This window comes from Protopterus annectens, chromosome 2.part1 (assembly GCF_019279795.1).
Source record: "Protopterus annectens isolate FY-2018-M chromosome 2.part1, PAN1.0, whole genome shotgun sequence".
Taxonomy (NCBI): Eukaryota; Metazoa; Chordata; order Ceratodontiformes; family Protopteridae; genus Protopterus; species Protopterus annectens.
In genome coordinates this window covers 93,825,784-93,845,143 of record NC_056729.1, presented here as the reverse complement: position 1 = coordinate 93,845,143, position 19,360 = coordinate 93,825,784, and the positions used below count along the sequence as shown (strand labels likewise).

The 19,360-nt window shown below is 40.0% G+C and overlaps 1 protein-coding gene across 1 annotated transcript in view; it reads left to right on the top strand.

The window, feature by feature from the left end:
• FBXW7 (F-box and WD repeat domain containing 7) overlaps positions 1–19,360 on the top strand; it is a 1,850,919-nt gene that overhangs the window by 501,222 nt on the left and 1,330,337 nt on the right. Inside the window, exon 3 of the mRNA XM_044062041.1 lies at positions 18,328–18,379. The gene's annotated coding sequence lies outside the window, so the exon portion shown is untranslated. The remainder of the gene's footprint in view (positions 1–18,327; positions 18,380–19,360) is intronic.

The following is a 19,360-nucleotide window of genomic DNA, read 5'->3' as shown; positions in this document are numbered from 1 at the left end:
AGGTACTCAAGGGGAGTTTGTGAGGGTGTAGTGCTTTTAATTTTTAGTGCTGACTTATATAATTGCTTTAGTGAGCAAGTGCCAGGTAACTTAAATGCAAATTTGTTACAGGTAACTTAAATGCAAAAACGTAGTCACTAGATGTTTTCTGATCAGTAAGGCCTCTTTTATAACGAAAAAAAAGTAGCTTAATAAAGTCCCAGATCTTGCAGAAAGAGTAACTATGTAACTTTGATCATGTTAGAAAAACATTATTTAAAAGATACTGAAATAAAGATATGAAATAAACAGTTAAACTGTTTGCAAAGCTTTTTGTTACTTAAGCGTTGTCTCTTGCTATTCTGATTACCTACCTTGCTCAGATAATTAAAATGTAACAGCTATTTAACTGTGTGCCAAGTGTATAGTTAGCTAACCAAGATTTAACCAAAACGGAACATGCACATCTTTTCCAAGATTTGTGTGACTATAAGGGCCTTGCCCCTTACACTTATTGTCTATACTTGTATTTCTGTGAAATAATGAAAAATCCAGGCACAGAAGCATGGAATGATTCAACTGTATTCAAACCAAATTTAAAATACATACACATTCACTCACATATCTAAGGATTCTCTGTGCCAGAAAACTTATACAGTTTGAGTTTTTTTGTTTGAATAAAGATGAATTAGTCTGCTTCTTTTTCTGGATTTTTTGCTCATAGGTACTTACTAGGCTAGTAATTTCTGAGGATCTTAAGAAGCCTTGCCTTCTATTCCCATGGCGGTTTTTAGTGCTTGTATTTTGCATACAAATAACCCAGGAACAGGCCAAGTAGGGATATATTGGGACATTTGCATATTTCCCCTCTTCACTAGGTGTGCTAAATTGGGAATGAATTTGAGGCTATCAATCCATTTGTTCAAATTACATTTGAATAGAGTAAGTGATGTACTTTGTTTTATGTGGGGTGGATGGCTGTTCCATAAAAATGGTGTTCTCTGTGAACACTAACAGTTTCCTTCAGCATATTTTATTTGTTTTGCAAAATAGATTGAGATCCCTTGAGTGAGTGTTTGATGCCATTGGACTTGCAAATGTGTAATAGGTTTGACAGAATAGCGTCTGCTGCAGCTCGGTAAGGAAGGCACGTGTATTGTTTATTTTATTTATTTATTTTGTTTTTGTGACATAAACTTGATTTTTTTTAGCTCCATTTGTTTTTGGATTATACTTATCCCTCTGAGTCAGCTGTATTCTCTGTCTTTGGCTGATAAAATGACTTCATCCAAAGATACAATATCTATTAAACAAAAAAGTTAAGGTACAAGAGACTTTATTATGGTCACTGTTAGAAAATGTGTGTAGGCTGTAGCTAAGAGTCTTGCAAAAAGCTTATGAAACTCTGTTTCTTGAGTGGTAATTACATTTATAAATCCAGCAAGAACTGCTGTTATGCAGTTAAAATTTTACTTGATGATGCAAACAGGGAGGATGGGTGTGGTCAGTCTGCGTGGGGGGATTCTCCAACTTATAGTGCCATGGCCGCAGTGGCTGCTCCTCTTGCTGTATAGCAGAAGCTGCCCATGCAGTGTGGAGGTGGGTCAGAAGAATGTGGACATGGCTGCCCATGCCAGTGATGTTAACCTCTGTCAGTGCATGTGGAAGAGTATGCATGCACAAACTGAGAAGAGGGGATGTAGGCAGTCGTCGTTGATTTTCATATGCTAACATTGTCACTTGGTGGGGTGGGTTTAGATTCATAAATGAAAAATGCTGTTATTGCCAGGTTGCCAGAGTATACAAATCAGCCCCATGACATCCCCAATAATGGCCCCTTAAAAATTGATATTTGGTAGGCATGGGTCCAAAAATCAGTTCAAAAAATATACATGCATTCTGCAAATACAGAAATTATGGTTGCATTTCCTTCATGAACTTGAATTTTAAAATTCTAGCATTTATTTCTGAAGGACACCGGTGTTGAGGATTGTTTCTTGCTTTCATTTCACTTTTTTGAAGAATTGTTAGATTAAAGATAAAGAATTTGACAATATTAGGCTTGTCTTATCCTTGTATAGATACACGAGGACTTTACTTGATTATGTCCAAATTTCATAAAATATTTAAAAAATAACTATTGATGGCAGGCTTCCCTTTTTTGACCATGGCCCAAGCTTTTGATCCCTAAGTCAGACCTTCTTCCAGACACAAAAAAAAAAAGATAACCAAGCAGCCTTTGTGGAAAAAGCAGACTGGGAATTTGCCACAGGCAGGTAACTGCTATGGCCAAAGCTGGTTCCTTAAATCAGTCCTTTTCTTCAGATCCTTGTGGTGTTGTCAGTACAGCCACCCTGCACCTGGGTTAGCCACATTCTCTTTGGCTGTTTGGGTCCCCTCCGTGGACAAGGGATAGACACTCTTGTCAGTCATGGGAAGTAAGGGCAGAGAATGTGCTCCTGCTTAGCCACAATGTTCACATTCATGGGGAAGCTGTTGTTGGCAATACGGGCTCTTGTTATTGTTGTTGTCTTGCAACTCTCATGTGCTCTGCACCCAACATCCAGCTTCTCCAACAAAAAGCCCAAGAAGCCTTCTCTGAAATAGAGAACTGGCTTAACAACTCATCCTAAATCCCAGGAAAACACAACTAATGCTATTCCAGTCTACTAAAACAAGCAACCTTACCTTCTCTGTACTCTCCACCAGCAAAACCCAAATCACCCCTGTCACTGAGGCTAAACCCCTAGGAGATACCACTGACCAGTAACTCAAATTCACAAAGCACATATCAACAACCATCACTAAAGTCCATGAAGAGCTAGGTTCCCTCTATCGCTGTAAAAGTTATCTAACCACCGAATCTCGAATTGCAATAGCCAGGACCCACCTCCTATCTACTCTGCTTTATGCATCCCAAATTCTAACTAATCTTTACAAAACTGACCTTAAACTTTCCATTTGTTACAACAAAATCGCTAGATTCGCTACCAGTGCCAAATCATAATCCCACCACTGCCTTTCCCTGCAAGCCTTGCACTGACTTGAATTTCCGAGCCTATTAAGGTACCATCAACTCAGCCTAGCTCATCTAATTCTGTGCTATCCCGAAAAAAAACCCTGACCTGACTGGCATGCTTAACTTCTACAATTCAAATAGACAACTTTGGTCCTCCAACAAAGCTTTAATCAAAACCATCACATGGAAAAAAAACACTCTGGGGAATCACTTTTTTCCCATGAAATAGCAAAAATATGGAACAACCTTCCCCCTGACCTCAGATTACAAAACTCCGCACCCTCCTTCAAATGCCTACTTAAAACATACTTCTTCACTAACCATCTATGAAACTGTAATTGACCCCATGAAGCCTTGTCCACTCACTATTTCTACACCCCATATTCTCTTACATGTATATTTGCTTGAATGTACATATGGAAACTTAAACATTTATATACTCTTATTCATTTCTGAAATATCTTGCAATGCTCTACCGGGTTCTTATCTACTCTCATTGTATATTCTCTACACTTGTATTTTCAACCAAAAGGGGGAATATCCTCTTATTGTATACTAACGGCTGTAAAGTCTATAATCTGTATGCTACTACTCTGTCATGTCCATTTTGTAAATTTTTCTTCTCTCTGTAAACTTATGGGGTTTTTCTCCCCAGGACTCTGCTGAAAACGGATACTTGTTGTCCAGTCGGACTATCCTGGCAAACAAATGTTAAATAAAATAAATTTAACCCAGGTTTTCATTTAATTGAGAAAAGAGTCGTTTCAAATTTCCCTCCAGAAGACCTTTCCTTTTCTGAAACTTTATCTGAAGTCGTTTTTCACTGGAATCAAAATGAACTCTCCACTGCTTATTGAATGTATTATGACTTTAGTTGAATATTCCCCAATCAGCAACTGTTCCTCATGTTTTATTTTTAGATAATGTTTTTTTTTTTCCTCTCTCAGTTTTCAGTTTGCATGACATTCAACTACATGCTTCTAGGATGTCTGATAGGATAAGGGTATACAGGTTACTGCAGACTCAGAAATGCTTAATTGCTAACTCTAAGGCACAACCTGCTGTGATTTGCATATCCAAAACTGCTTCTGCTAGACATATTGCTAATGCTAAACTTATTCCCTCTGCCAAGAGTGAGAAAAAAAAGCTTGGCAAGAAAGTATACACTTCTGCCATTTTAACTTTCAGAATTTTAAACTGCCAGGCTCACTTGAACATTTTTACTCCTGTCTATTGAGAAAACAATTGATACAAGGGTTAACTCAGATCTTACAGCCTTCCTTTTTAAGGTAAATACACATTTTCATTCCACCTCCGCTCCCTTTTTTCAATAAGCAGCTTTAAGCAGCAAAGTGCCTACAGACAGGATTTTAAAAAGCAATTGCATGGAGGATCCAAAAACAAAGGCAAAGCCTGCCCAAAAAGTCAGATTAACTGTTGGCCTTCTAAGATTTCCTCCCTGGCAACCTCTGAGTCTTCATCTTCCCATGTGGTACCACCGTGTTGCAGACAATTGGATTCTGAAAATCATTCAGCCATGGTACTCACAGTAGTGGGATTTCCTTCCTGCCCAGCAACTCAGATGTCCAGGTTTCCTGCTCTTCTGGAATAGATGTTCTCTCAGGGAGTCATAGAACCAGTTTCTACAGACCAGAGGGGCAGATGCATTTTATTCTGTGATTTCTCTGGTGGCAAAGAGAAGGGCCTTGGAGCCTTTTGCTAGACCTATCCTTTCTCAGTCTTTTTTAAAGGTTACAAAGTTCAAAATGTAGTCCCTTCAGACTCTTTCCTTTATTAGCTTTCATGATAAAACTAGATTTAACATCACTTTATCATTGGCAAGTACTTCAGACAGATTTTCTGTATCTGGATCACATTATCGGTTCTCTGCCTTACTCTTTAGACTATTTACAGCTCCAAGAGTATTTACAAAAAGGGTCTGGCTCCAGTGATTTCTTATCGCAGACTCCAAGGCATTTACATTTTTCCTTATTTGGATACATATTTTTTTATATTTGTAGACTCTTTCCAGTTGTCAAGAGTTCTTAGAAAGTGGGATTTCAAGTGAACTTGCAGAAGTCTTCTCCCTTCCCATTTCATAGATTTGTTGTGCTGTGTTATGTTTTAGATTCTTCCCCAGGAAGAGCTGCTCTTCCAGATAAAGCAGAAATGTTCCAAAGGTTTTTCCTGTATTTTTCCACTCAAAACCAAGCATCTGCCAAGGGGATTCCCATAGCCATACTTTACATGAGAAAAAGTAGTACCTCAGGTCAGGCTGGACTCTGCACTTCACCAGTTATCTTTTCAGATCTCTGTTTTGAGTTTGTAAGGAAGAAGATTCTATAGTGGGCAGACCAGTTGTCTCAGAATGCAGGACTCCCATTCTCCCTTCATCCCCTCCTCAGTTTGTTACAACAGATGCTTCAGACCTAGCTTGGGGAACAGTTTCAAAAGGAGTGAGACTGTAAGGTATGTAGAACAAACAGGACTGGCAAAAACACACAAATGTTAAGAAATGTTGGCTGTAATAAATGCTTTGAAAGCTGTAAATCATCTTTGGTCTCCAGGGCTTCTCCAAGTCTGCACAGAAAATACCAAAGTGATATGGTACATAAACTGGTGGGAGGGGAGAGGGCATCCCAGATCTTTACCCCACTTTGCAGGCTTGTTTGATAGCATGAGAGACAGCAACTCAGATCAATTTGACAAACAGAGCAAGACCAGGATTAACCCTCACAATTGGAAACTTCATCCTGGAGTCTTCCAAAAACTGATCCAGCTGTTGGAAAAAAGAGCAGATTTGTTTGCTGCCTCCCAGAATAGACAGCTAAAGAAATTCTGCTCCAAGATTCTTTGCATCCAGGGCCTTCTCTTTTCCTTTGGACAGGAATGTTCCTGTATGTATTTCCACAGTTTCCACTGATATCCACCGCATTTCTAAAGATCCAGAAGGACTCCCCAATTATTGGGGTGGTAACCCCATTTTGGCCCAGACGATAGTGGTTTTCCCTTCTGAAATTGGTCAAGTGCAATTACCACTTGCTTCTTCACAGACTAGATTTATTCACTCAAGACAGAAGTTGTTTGATGCACCCCAACCTGAAAACTTCTCAGTTGACTGCCTGAATGATAAAATCTTGTTACTTTTTAGGCACTTCTTTTCCCCCCGAGGACGTGTAGCGGGTTTAAAAGAGGCTAAAATCCTGCAACTAGGAAATCTTGAATACAGGTGGAAAATAATTTCTACTTGGTACCATTCAAAGAATTAGGATCTTCTTAAGATTTGTCTCCCTCTGGTTCTTCATTGTTTGCGAAAGTTGTCTTTCTGGCCTTTATATCTCCTCTATCCAGGTTCATTTTATCCTTCTCTGCTTGTCTAAACTTGCCCCCCACCTTTGCTAATCATTCACAAGACAAACCGTTTTTAAAAGGAGTTTACATATCCTGACAACTACAAAATATGTGGCTCCTCCTTGGGATCTTAACTTTGTGCCTTAAATACTTACTGTGTCTCTATTTGAATTAGCTCATCAGGCTGAATTGAGTTTTTTAACATGGAAGAGTGTTTAACTCATTGCCCTGACTTCAACTTCGAGACCATCTGAGTTTAGAGCTCTAATGGTAAGTTATTCTAACCTTATTTTTCATAAGAACTGATCAGCTGGTAGGCTCCTTTGAATGAAAGAGGAAAGGACAACCAATGTCCAAGAAGATTATTTCTAGATGGTTGTCCCATGCTATTTCTTGTTATTTTCACCATAGTAAGCCACTTCCAGGCCAGGGTTAGGGCCAGCTCCAGTAGGGCTTTGGCTTATTTGGTGGCTTTTGGGAAAGGGGTGGACTTCAATTATGCTAAAGGAAGCAACTTGGTCCTTTGTACATACCTTTGCAAAACACTTTAAACTGGATTCCTTTTGCAGTTCCAGAACATGATTTGCTTGGACTAATCTCCAGGGGCTCTTGGATTCTTAATTACTCCTCCTTTTCTTCCTTGTTAAGTTGTGGTAATCTCATATAACTTAGGTTACTACAACAGTGATGTAATGCTAAACACAGTACAGTTGTGTAAGAAAATTTACCATCACAGCTGATGATGTAATAGATCATAGTTGCAGTAGCTCTACCTTCTGTCCAACCGGCTCCATGTGTATAAGTAGCTACAAGTAAAGAAGCTCAAAAAAACAATAATAGTAGTGCCAGATATGGGACCCCCTCCCCCCACCCACCCACACGTACACATTGTGCTTGCCCATACCCTAAGCACTTTGGAGAGAGAGCATCTTTAAACTTGGGGTACTAATCACAGTCGTCAGTAAAAGAGTAATGTCTGTTGAGAGAAACAAGCAGATCAGATGGTCTTGTAATCAGACTAGCTTTAGATTGTGCTGCATAGCAATATGGATCCCAAACTGAAGAAGCAAGACTTTTTGTATTAATTGCAGAAGCACGACCATTCATCCTCCTTTTACTGTTTTGAAGCTTAGCATAGTTGGACATCCCATTTAAAAATTTGACTATGTACTATTCTCAGCTGACATAAGATGTAATAATTTACATTTTGCATTTAACTGGTATAATTGAGCAAAGGCATGTAGCAGAACATGGACCTAGATATGCAGTTCTGCCACCTTAGTCTGTGCCTGGTATTGTGTGACTTTGATCAAGTTACTTGACCAGTCACTGCTCCTACTTTGCTTCTGAAAAAAGGTTTTGGCTAGTAGGTTTATCTGATTAACAAACAACATAAAATAAATGTAGATATGTCAGTTGTTTTTTGGTCTAAAAGTACCGCAAATATTGTTATGGCTAAGTGTAAAATTATATTTGTTTGCTTGTCTAATAACGTGGAGCCTTTTTCGTCTGCTTGTCCCTCAGGTATTGCATTGTTAGGATAATATTTTAATTCCGGTCTTATTCTTATAGGTTCATAAGTTTATAGGAGATTACTAGGCTAACAGCTCAAGAACCCTTGCTAGCCTAACCAATATTACCCAGATTTTTCCCGATTTTTCACTCCCTAAAGGCTAGAAGATGGCTTAGGCTTGTACCTATGCCAGAGTTTTTTTTACAGACTGTACCTGTCCATAAGGGACATAGGTGCGACCCCAGGAGTGAATTTATGATTCTCCATCGATTCTTCCAAACTGCGTTTTGAAGAGGATCAGGGAAGAGCTGTGTTTTAAATGAATAGGAGGCCTGTTCCAGAGATGGGGTAATCTCTGAGATGCATATCTGTCTCTTCAGCATGTTTAATTCATCTCACAGACCAGGTTTAGATCCTTGGATCAGTTAATCCTTGTGCAGTTTGTCTTGCAAATGTGCAACAGTTGCATCAGGGCTGGATTTTCTGAGTGCCTTTTAGCTTAGGGATAGATCACTTCTTAATAAAGTAGGAGATGGAGTAAAGGGATAGGATTTTAGCTGATCTACATAGGACATGTTTACACCCTGTGTTTTTTGTAAGGGATCTCTGAGGCTACTCCAGTTGTTGCAAGTGCCTGGTTGTGTACATGCCGAAAGGTGCATTGTACTTTTGTTTGAAGAGGGTCTAGTATAGTGAGACTGTAACTTCCTAGAATCTGGATGCCATGCCTTTACTTTTAAACTGTGCCACACAGAAGGACTTCCTCACCACTGTGGACACATGGTGGTCAAGGTCCAGGCTTCTATCTATCTGTGTACCTAGATCCCTCACCTCTGAGTCCACTCTTCCACCCTTAGGGGTGTGCTATTAATGTTGTAATTTGTATGACTATTTGACTTTCCAAAGGGTATAATTGTGCATTATTTTTGCATTTAGTTTTAGGCCATGGCTCTGACACTAATTATTTGCCTGAGTCAGACCCTTCTGAAGGATATCTGCATCATTGGGGAATTCAGTGATTGTCCCAAACTTGGTCAGTCAAAGGGCTTCTACATTTACCTTGACTTCAGAGAAGTATATTACGAACGGGAGAGGTCCCAGCAGTGTGCCCTGTGGTCCACGACTACTAAATGGCCTCTTGCTGGATCTAGATTCTCCCACTCCAACATGCGTCCTGTTAGCCATTTGGTGACAGGGATTTATACCCATTTTTGTGAGTTTATCTGTAATACTGTACTGTAAAATTGTGTCATATGAATTAGCCAAATCAAGGTAAGCAGTATGCACTCACTGTTTTACCCTCACCCATGGCCCTAGTTACTTTCTGAAAGAAGTCCAGACTGAGCAGGCAAAACCTGCCCTTGACGAAGCCGAACAGGGTTGAGTCCAATGTTTGGAGACTTCCTGTGTCACTGTTTATCAGGTCCATGATTATTCTTTACATGGCCATGCACCTGAAACTAGGCAAACTCTGGGTCTGTTGCTGATCATCCCCCTTTTATGCAAAGGGATGACCATTGCTGTCTTCTACCTCCCAGTAACAAAGCCAGTCTGGAGGCTGTAGTTAAATAGAGGTCCTAGTTTCCCCGATAGGTCATGTTTAAAACTATTTAAGAGAAATCCTGACATTGTAGGAACCCATCAGAACCATGTTTTTAGCTTGAGTGCGCAGAGGCGACCTGTTCTTTTGTGATAACTGGTAGAAGAATGATGGAGGATATTTCTTATGGGGATAACTGGAGGTGATTATGGGGTGAAATTTGAGCTGAATTTATCGGCCAGCAGATTGGCTATATTTTCTGGCTGGATATAGGTGATGCTGCCCACTAGTAACTCTGTACCTTGTTGGGTGTTCCCCCTAAGACTGCGGGCATAATCAAAAAATGTCTTATGGTTATCCTTAGTTTGGGAGGCTATTTTTTACATCAAAATTTGCTTTTGAAAACTTAACTTGTTCCCTTATTTGCTTGTTTAGACTAAAGAGGGTGTTTTTGCTGTGTTGTGCAGATTCTCTCTTACTTCTAGTTAGGATTTTCTTTCTTTTGTTGTACAACGTATTTATACCAGTGGTCCTCCAGGGTAGCTTGTTTTTGCAAGACTTATTTTGGTTTGGTACTGAAGTGTCTATGCATTTTTTTATATAGTCATACGGGGCTTTTGTGTACACTTCTGGGTTTGGGTGAGCTTGGAAATTAGCTATTCTGTCATTTAATAGGAGGTAGTTTGCCTTAGAAAAATTCTTAAAGGTTTTGGTGTTAGGAGGGGTTTTTAGTTTTATTTCCAGGGAGACCACTTTGTGATCCAATCTGACTAGTGAGGATATTGTACTGGGGGGGGTGGGGGTAATGCTCTCCCATATTTGAGTACCAGGTCTAGGATGTTTGTGTCCCTAGTGGGAGTGCAGATTAGCTGCTCCAGGGAATTTCCATTGACAAAGTTTAGAAATCGTTCAGTCTGCATGTTAGGAGTCGTGTGTTTGCTTCACACACAATGGATGGGTAGTTGAAATCACCTATGAATATGGTATTGGGCTGAATAGTGAGTGAGTGAGTCTAAGTAAATTCAGGTATGAGGTATGGTTTTCCTGGTTCATGGTAGGGGACCTGTAGTTAACAAGGATATGGTAAGGGATTTTTCTTATGGTAAGTTGGACATGTATCTCAAGCATGTCTTTATTGTTGACTAGTCTTGAGGTATACTTATCCTTTATGTAGATGGCTACACCTCCACCTTTTGTCCTTTCATGTGCAGTGGGTGGTGAGAATGTGCGAAGGACATTATAACCTTGCACTGTCAGGGGTGCTTTCCACGGCTTTGAACCTTGTTTTAGTAACTGCACAGATGTCAGCATTCTAAGGGGGAGGAGTGCTTCCAGGGAGTGTAATATCTTGTTTAGCAATGAGTAGTAATACCTTTAGCTTATCATGAGAAGATTTTGCTATGTTGGAAGGTGTATCTGTTTGGCAATGCCTAAAAAAGGTACTGTAGGGGACTGATAATGTTTTGGCCAGTATCTGAAAGTCTTGTGACGACAGGTGAAGACTGTCCCTGGCAAAGCAGTGTGGCCTGTCAGTCATTTCTCTCAGCCTGACAAACATTGGAACTGCTTGGAGTGACAACACGAGACAAGCCAATTATAAAAGTCAGTCATTTTCTGTTGTTATTGGGGCATCATTCTTGGAGATTGTAGAATGCTACTTCATGTTAGGCTCATAGCTGCATGCAACACATATTCTGAGAGCTCAGCCATGTCTCTCCTAATGGTCTGGGGAGGTCATGTCATTTATACCTACGTGGACTATGAATCATACAGTTGCTTTGGGTTTAGTGACCTGAGTGCTTGCATGACCTGGTGAATCCCGACAGGCAACTAACTGTAACCTTCTCATTATTTAGTCTGGCGAGTGTGTCAAAATGAAGTCCCCTCTGACCAAAATACTGGGTTGCGTGGTGTTGCGCTTTGAGCTTGATATTTGAGTTGGTATGAGATGTAGTTTTATGTGTTGTGGTGTGAGTTGTCTTGTTTGTGTGTGTGCAGAGTTTGAGAACTGTGTCTGGGAGACCTTTGAGGTATGGGTAAGTGACGTGAGCACCTCTGCATGTTTTGGTTCTTAGTAATTGCGGTGAGTGTTGTGTATGTCACTGACAACCTGTTTGACATTTTTTGTGGCTGTATGTGAGAGCTTTGCCTCCTGTGACATTGTGTAACTATATCTTTCATATACTGTAGTCTGTTTCAAAATTGTTTGTCAGTAAACGTGAAGCAGTTGCTACATTGCCTTAGGATGCCCATATTCACCAAGGTGGATGCAGAGATAGCAGGAAAGTGCCTCTCGGTGGTTGCAGGTCCTTAATGTGTGCTTTACAAGGGAATAGAATGGAGGGCGTTTGCAACGAGACATAGTGTAATCTACAGCTAACTTGCGCTCAGATCACTTCTTTGAATAGTGATAGCTCTGAGTGCTGTAATAATGTAATCTTAGGCTAACTAAATGCAGCAGTTCTGCTCAACATGCAAACCAGTTGCTCCTTGAGTAGCACTAGACTGAAAAATTTCAGAGAGAGTTTTTATAGAGAAAAGTACAACTTTTATTGATTGCATATGCACACGGTGTGAAGGCTGCCAGCCCAGCTAGCTGGAATTTTGTAAATAATTCTATGTCATTTGTGAATAGTAATATGATTTGTATGCTTGTCTTACAAATGTAAGAAAACTATTTGTTATGTGTGTATTGAACTACTGGTGCATAAGTGTGTGTTGAACTTTATGTACTGAGCTTCAAGAATGTAACCACAGTGTACCCTACTGGAAAAGAGCAGAAATGTGTATAAACTATATGCCTATGTAAATGTATGTTTTGATGGTAAAGGCTGGAACATACAGAGTTAACTTGCAAACCCTCAAGAAAAGTAGAGTTTTACGATGGTGTTTATCTTAGCTAGGAGATGGAATGTCTACAGCTAGGAGTTCTTTCTATTGTCCGGGAACAGAAATAATTATGGGTTTCAAAATGTAAAAGTGTTTAACTGATTTACGACTTCCAATTCTAAGCAAACTTCTGAGAGAAGTATTTTTGATAAAGGTACAAAAATTTTAAGTTTCTGTTAGCCTGGAAACTGAAGGCAGAGATGACAAAGAATGATGTAGTCTGAGATGACACATCAGAAATGTTTGATAGTAACTTAAGAACTATCTCAGAGAGTGAGTCTGTGCATTTTGCATTTGTCTTTGGATCTGACAACATCTCTTCAGCACTTGCCTTGCTCTGTACGCAAGTCATTTAGGGCATAGTATCTCTTAGGTATATATAGGAATACAGTAAAGATTTGTTTAGATGTTTTCTGTATTTATTTGAGACTATCCTGCAATGTTGTTTTAAAGTATTTCATGTGATTCTGAACTCTGTTCTCACTGTGTTATTATATTATTATTAAATATATTTAAACCTTTTAATTGTGGCTGGTTTGTTTAGAGATATTTAAACTCTTAGAGTATTTGCATTTGTATTTGGTGACACTGAATTAGGCCACTCCTGAATGCCTTAGTCTTGGACACATTTACCATTTGGATAATCGTAACATTACACAGTAGAATTAGTCACCCTTTGTGGGGCCTTATTAGTAGCTGATAAAAGTGGTTGGTGGCAGCTGGTACTACCTTATAGTCTGGGCAGAAGGGGGGCATAGCTAGTAAACCTATGAACATCTTATAACCAAAGGTTTTGCATCCAGGAAGAAAGTGGTCATCATCCCTCTCTACTCATCCCTCATTAGACCAATCATCGAATATAACGCCCCATTTGGCATGTAACTGACCAGACATCTACAGCAGCTGGAGAAGCCACAAAAGTACCTTACAAAAATGATCCTAGGCCTTAAACAAATGTCCTACATGGACAGACTCAGGAAGTTTTAGCTATTCTTAGTCTCTTATCATCTGCTTAGAGGTGATCTCTACTTGACTTACAAAGCCATGTTCGACCCAGCCCTACTAGAAATGCTGCATCTAATGAATCCCAATCCCCCCGCGCCACAAGCACCAGAGATCACAACCTCATCACCACAATTAACAAAACATGCTGGAGAGACAGGTTCATCTCCCAAAGACTGCTCATACTCTGGAATAAGTTTCCCATTCATGTCAAGCAGAGCACCTCACTGGCCCTCTTCAAGAGAAATCTTGACGAGTGGATGGGTAACAGAAAGTTCACTCCAGGGATCATTGCCCTATTGGATTGAGGGCACTGTGAACTAACATCGGGTGGCATGGTACCTGGGCAGTGTTTTTGGGCTAGGCTTGTAAAGGCTCTAGGGCCATTAGCCTAGTACACACCTATGAACCGGTGGCAGGCTTCCCCAGAAGTGTCTGTGTGTTTGTATATAAATCAAATCTGTGTGTGTGTGTGTGTGTGTGTGTGTGTGTGTGTGTGTGTGTGTGTGTGCCAGCTACTTGGGCAGGGACATGAAGCACTGGTTGGACAGAGAGGGTGCTGGAGGTTTTGGTGTGACCACTTGGCTGAGATCTTAACCCTATAGCTGTGCCAGTGGGGAGTCATATTGGGGATCTGGAGAGAGAGGGAGAAACCAGCCCCAGACTGACTGTGATTTCTGTGTGCTGTTTATGGACATTTGTACTTTACTGTGTTTGTGTACTTGTCATCCTCCCAATGTGTACGTCCCTCACTGGTGTTAGTGGTGAGGAATGAGGCTCCTTGATTATTGGGCCAGTTCAGGGGCATCACACAGGGCATCACTAACCACCTGCGAGAAGCACAGTGTCGCACAAACACAAGGCTTGTATAGAACCAGAAAAAAAACAAGTTTTAAACCAGGCATACCCACGCCCAATCAGGTAAGCACACAGTAAGCTTTCTACCAGCAATTCCCAGCTCAGATAGGTAAAATCAGCCCTCTCCTACCATAACAGTGCAGATTCTAACCCTCTTGATGTAAAAATGACTGGTACAAAACCAAAGCCTAAAAACACTGAAAACAGCAGATACAATGTATTTATAGAGTACTACAATTGCAGAACAGTAGTCCTTATGGTAATGGAAAAATGCAACTTAAAACTCGTAAGCAGTTACACAAAGAACAGTAAGTAGCACAGAAATTAAGAGTGCAATGAATTCAAGTAAGGTATACATTTTTCTTGCCAAGGATGGCTTCAAATGCAAGCACAATCTCTCAAACTCTCTGGCGTTGTCACCAAGCATTAAGCAGTGAATAACTGATTCTTCTGATAAAAGTTTATTTTCTAACATGTCAGCATGTACATCGGTTTATAATCATGTGGCATCTTCCCACATTTCATTGGAACGAAATTTTCTGAAGTGTCTTGCATCCCAGAACGCCTGGAAAGAATATTTTCTCTGCCTTTGATTTCATCTTTCATTGAAAAGCAGGTTTTATCCCCATTTGGACCTCTTTCACTGCTGATTTAAAGTATTGGTCTCAAAATATTCTTTGGGAACTGTAGCTCAGCCAGGAAAGAAGGGAAAGAGTCCCAATTTGCTTATGTTTTTGCTGTGCAAAGAAACATTACACATTAAGATAGTTTTTTGGAGGGGGTGAAGGTTGTTTTTTTTTTTTTTGTGTAAGGTGTAGTTTCTTCATTCACTCTTTACTAGGATTTTCAGTGTGTTTTGTATGTTCCTAAAGTTTTACACCTCAGTTGTATCCAGACAGTTTAAATATCAAAAAGGTCAAAAGTACTGTCCCTTAATCAGTAGCTGTTTGGGCTGCTTTTGGTGTTTGTGTATAAAAAATATGAATCACCAAAATGTTTTAACATTCTTTTCGTGAAATTTTCAGAGAATACCTGCACAATTTTCTATATACAGATAAGGGTCAAAGGAGCAGCTGCATATTGAATTGTAATGGAAAATTTTGTAATTTTTATTACTTAGCATGTAAAAGAATAAGAAGTTTACATCTGTACGGAAACACATTTTTTAGGTCTGAAATTACACAAGCATTAAATGTTTATGGATGGTATGCATAGTCCGGTGCTTCGCATTTTCATAGGGGAGATCCATGAAGAGCGTCACTACATGGATATGCAAATCATAGACTTTCAGCATGTACCGTTCATGCAAAGGATTTGTTGTAGACACACCCCCTATCACAAAAGGGTAACATGTTTAATGCATAAGCGATAGGGGTACAGCTGCTATGCTGATAAGGGGCCTTATATGTAGCAGTTCAGTTCATAGACATGAATCTAGAAGTAGCTCATTTGCATTCTACGTGTGTAAATAACCCTGAACTTATGCCAGTAAGCAGCAATTTTCCAGGAGAATACAGAGATGCGAGTGAAGATTGGTTGGTGCTTGTGCATATCTGGACATTTTACTGAAGGGGGTTGCTTGGATTTGGTTCATAGATTAGTACTAGGCTAACTGCCCTTGTGAGGCATTTTAAGCCTAGCCAGTTATCCGTTGTGAGACTCAAATCCTGCACCTTGTGATTGTAAGGCAAACACCTTAACCATTAGGCCAACCCTTTTGAAAAAAATATACATATTTAATCTGTAAAGCTCTTTCCAGTGGGGAGAATCAAACCTTGCACCTTGTGGTTGACAGGTATACACCTTAACCACTGTACCACTGGCCTTTCAGGTGATAAATGTTTCATTTTGGTTCTTGTGCATATCTGGACATACTTTTGAAGGGGATGCTTAGGGAAACAATTAGTGTATCATGGGAATTGATTCTGCATATATGGTCAGGCTGCTGAAGTGATTGCTGGGCAGAATAATTTATTTTGTGTCATTTTAATGCTTGTGCATATTTAAGACAGTAATGAATGGGGTTCATGGGGGAAATGTATTTATTTTGTCAGGTAAGTACAAATTACTGAAGAGAAGGCTGAGGGCAAGTTCATGCACTGCAACCCCAATATCAAGGGTGAAGCATCGCTTTCAATAACAGATGTGTGTACTGTGCAGATGTCGGGCCATGAGTTGCAAAACCACCTCATTAGCATACTATACTTTGCAACACTTCTCATTTGCATCTCATTATTGTTAAGGCTATTCACATTAGCGTAAATGGCCTCTGAATCTCACCTTTGCTGCACTCATTTGTAATCATCAGGAATACCTGTATCATATTTGTGCAACCAGCTATGAATACCATCCTATGTTTTGATAACTTTTAAGTGTTGGATGTTATAGTCTGGGCTTGTTCTTTTGGATATGCAGCCATATCTTCAGCCTTTTTTCCCTAAAGTATTTCAACTCTTGTTCCTGTGAAGCTGTTTTAGTGTCTACTCATTAATTTACAGAACACTTTTTTAAGTTAGAGTGATTGTAAGATACACTATTAAGTGCAGAGCCGAGGCGGGTGTTGCATTTTCTTTTTTGCATGACAAATTTGTTTCTTTAGTTGCAATCTGCCTTTTCTTTAGAGATTCAGGGAAACTCATTATGGCATCCAATAGCAGGCTGTCATCACAATTGTTAGAGTAGCACTGTATGAGAGACCTGTCATAGTAATAAGTCTTTGAGTAGTAGGATAAGCCTTCATCCTCCATTATGGTGTATTTTAACAGTGTAATATTTTTAAAACAATTTGTCAGAGTTTTCTTTTTGTTATGAATCTTTTTATTGTATTTTTCATTCATTAGTTTTATTTTTCATTGCAGCAATAAGACTGACATGTTTTACTTTTTTCACTGTTAACATTGTTAGAACACAATATTACCTTGCTGTCAGGGTGATAAGGGAAGGATATTGTAGGTGGTATTCTGTTACGTCATCCAACAGTAAGCTGTTTGTCTTGGCATCTGCTTTAAGTAGCCTCTCACTGCCGTACTTTTTTGTATTTGTTAACTAGAACAGTACTATATAAGCCACGGTGGTGCAGCAGTAGCATTGTCCCCTCACAGCAAGAGGTTCTCCCGTTAGATTCTAGGCTGGAGCGCCTTCTGTGTGGAGTCTGCATTTCCTCCCGGCGGTCGAGTAGCGTTCGAAAGACATGCGTGAATGGGCGTGCCTTCGTTGAAGGTTGGGTGTCGAGCTGGCACCTCGGCACCATAAAAATCTACTGCCAGTCATTAGTGGACCAGAGTTCCGCTGTGGCAACCCCTAACTGAGAAAAGCCGAAAGAAAAACAACAACAACTAGAGCAGTACTGCATCTGTCACCCATTGTGGGTGTTATAGGTTCATAGGTAGATACCAGGCTATCTGCCCTAGGGCATTTATAAGCCTAGCCAGAGTGTATTTGGCTTCCGCCTCCCTATTAGATTAGCCTACTGTGCCTCTGTAAAGTAGGTCACAGAAGGTACCCATTTAAGATTAGTTTACTGTGCCTCTGTCTAGCAGGGACACAGAAGAGATCCCATGGGTGAATTTGCGATTTCCCATCCACACGTCCAGATTTCGCTTGGAGGGTCAGCGAGGGGCTATGTCTAACATGAATTGGGATTCTATTCCAGAGTGAGGGGAGCCTCTGGGAAATGAATCTGTCCCTCCAGCATGTCCTATTTATTTTTGTGCTGAGGTTTAGGTCCCTGGAGCGTGTAGCTCTAAGGGACTTGGATATTTTGAGGTGGAGCATGTCCATTAATTCTGGGTTTGACATGGCTTTGTACGTCAGGCATAGATCGCCTTCCTTACAGGTCTTGAACCCAGGACACTGTACACTATAGTCATGGCACTTAACCACTAAGCCATCACAGCTGCATCATTCTTTGTGTTTTCTTGCATCTCAGCAAAGCTGTTTAACATTCCAGTGTTTTTGTTGAATTTTCACATCTTGTTCTGTTCTTAAAGATAGCGAATTGTAATTGTTCTGTATTAAAGACATCTTGTAATATTGTGCTTTTTTTTTTTCCAGAAATGTTTGTTTTTTTAACAACACTAACGCACTTAAACCTATGGCACATTACTTGTCACACTGCATGTAAGATGATCATTTTTCAGTTTTTAAAGATTTTGTTTTTTTTTTTATTCTTTTTAGACGCATCACAAAAATGAATTAAAAAGCTGTCTACAGCAGTTCAAGTGCTTCAGTAAGTAAAGTTTTTTTTTAATCAAAGTTTTCGCAGACTTTCACTGCATGTCCTGTAACAGTCTGGTTATTATGACGGCATTTGGAAATAAGCTTTGTGATTTTAAAAATATATTCTCCAGTATATCGTGTGTGACTTTACTTGAACTGAGAATAAAACCAAAAAGCACCTTAGGTTAACTGTTGTGCAGGCACTCCATAAGTCCACTTTAAAGCAGATTGCTGTAATAACAAGTGTCCATTTTAGGCATATACAGCTTGTATTAATTGGTAATAATGAGCCTGTGTTTCTAAGTTTTGATTTTAGTTAATACTAATACTTAAATATGGCAGCACAGTGGGTAGAGAGCCACCTCAGAGCAAGAGGTTCTCCTGTTTGGTTGTCTTCTGGGGTGCCTTCGGTATGGAGTCTGCATGTCATCTCTGTGTTCATATGGGTTTTCTCTGGGTACTCTGGTTTTCTCCCACATTCCAAAAACAATCATATAGGTGGTTTATGGAGTGTGTGGCTGTGTGTGTGTGGCTGTGTGTGTGTGGCTGTGTGTGTGTGGCTGTGTGTGTGTGTGTGTGTGTGTGTGTGTGTGGCTGTGTGTGTGTGTGTGGCTGTGTGTGTGTGTGTGGCTGTGTGTGTGTGTGTGTGTGTGTGTGTGTGGCTGTGTGTGTGTGGCTGTGTGTGTGTGTGTGTGTGTGTGTGTGTGTGTGTGTGTGTGTGTGTGGCTGTGGCTGTGTGTGTGGCTGTGTGTGTGTGTGTGTGGCTGTGTGATATGGAAGAAAGACCTGGCCACTAACTTCCATTTCCCCTTTGACCTTGTAAACTCCTTGGGTAGTAGTGGCTTTCTTTGGGGTCACTGTGGGAGTTGGCTGTGACTTGTAAGAGAGAGAGAAAAAGTATTTTCTTTTATTGTGCACTTATAACAAGTTAAACCATCACAGTCTAATAGTTATTCCACAGTCTACAATGCACATGGTGTTTGAAAAAAAA